This window comes from Thunnus maccoyii, chromosome 20, assembly GCF_910596095.1.
Source record: "Thunnus maccoyii chromosome 20, fThuMac1.1, whole genome shotgun sequence".
Classification (NCBI taxonomy): Eukaryota; Metazoa; Chordata; class Actinopteri; order Scombriformes; family Scombridae; genus Thunnus; species Thunnus maccoyii.
Window position 1 is genome coordinate 16107747 of NC_056552.1, and position 688 is coordinate 16108434.

Sequence of the window (688 nt, forward strand, 5' to 3'; positions counted from 1 at the left end):
TGTCCTAATCTGAGAAATTTAGGAAATTCCTCTTAGAGATTTCTTAATTGGGAACCAGCTACCATAAAGGTCACTGTTATAACTCCAAACCTTGCTCTAAACGTAATCATAACCTTAAAGGATAGGTTAATTCTTTTTTCAAGTTTGTCCTAAATCAAGTCAGGTTTTTATTGCTGTAATTATTCCTCCTGTTCACACTGACCATTAAGAGATCCCTTTATAATGCATTTACAATATAAGTGATGGGAGCCAAAATCTACAAGCCTCCTGCTGTGCAAAAATGTATTTAAAAGTCTATTTGAAGCTTATATGAGGCTGCAGCTGCCAGATTACTCAAGTGAAGTCAGTATCTTTCAAGGTTACAGTCTGTTTAGTGCCAAGTCCCTCTTTTTTATTATGATCCTTTCACTGCAGCTGAACAGGAAAACACAGTCCATCGAGACACAAAATAATTTTTCACTAAAAAGACTGTAAAAGTGGCAGATATCCACTCTAACACTGATGGCTGAAGCCTCTACTTGGAAGTACAGCTTTGCTAAAAATGAGGACTGGGTTTTGACAGACTTGAGAAATTGTGAACTTGCCCTTTAACCTTAAAAGCATAATGAGGAGCAGCTAAAATGTCATTACAAAGACGCACGTGTGGAAACTCCTACACGCATGTACACTGTAGGGAAATGAAACACAG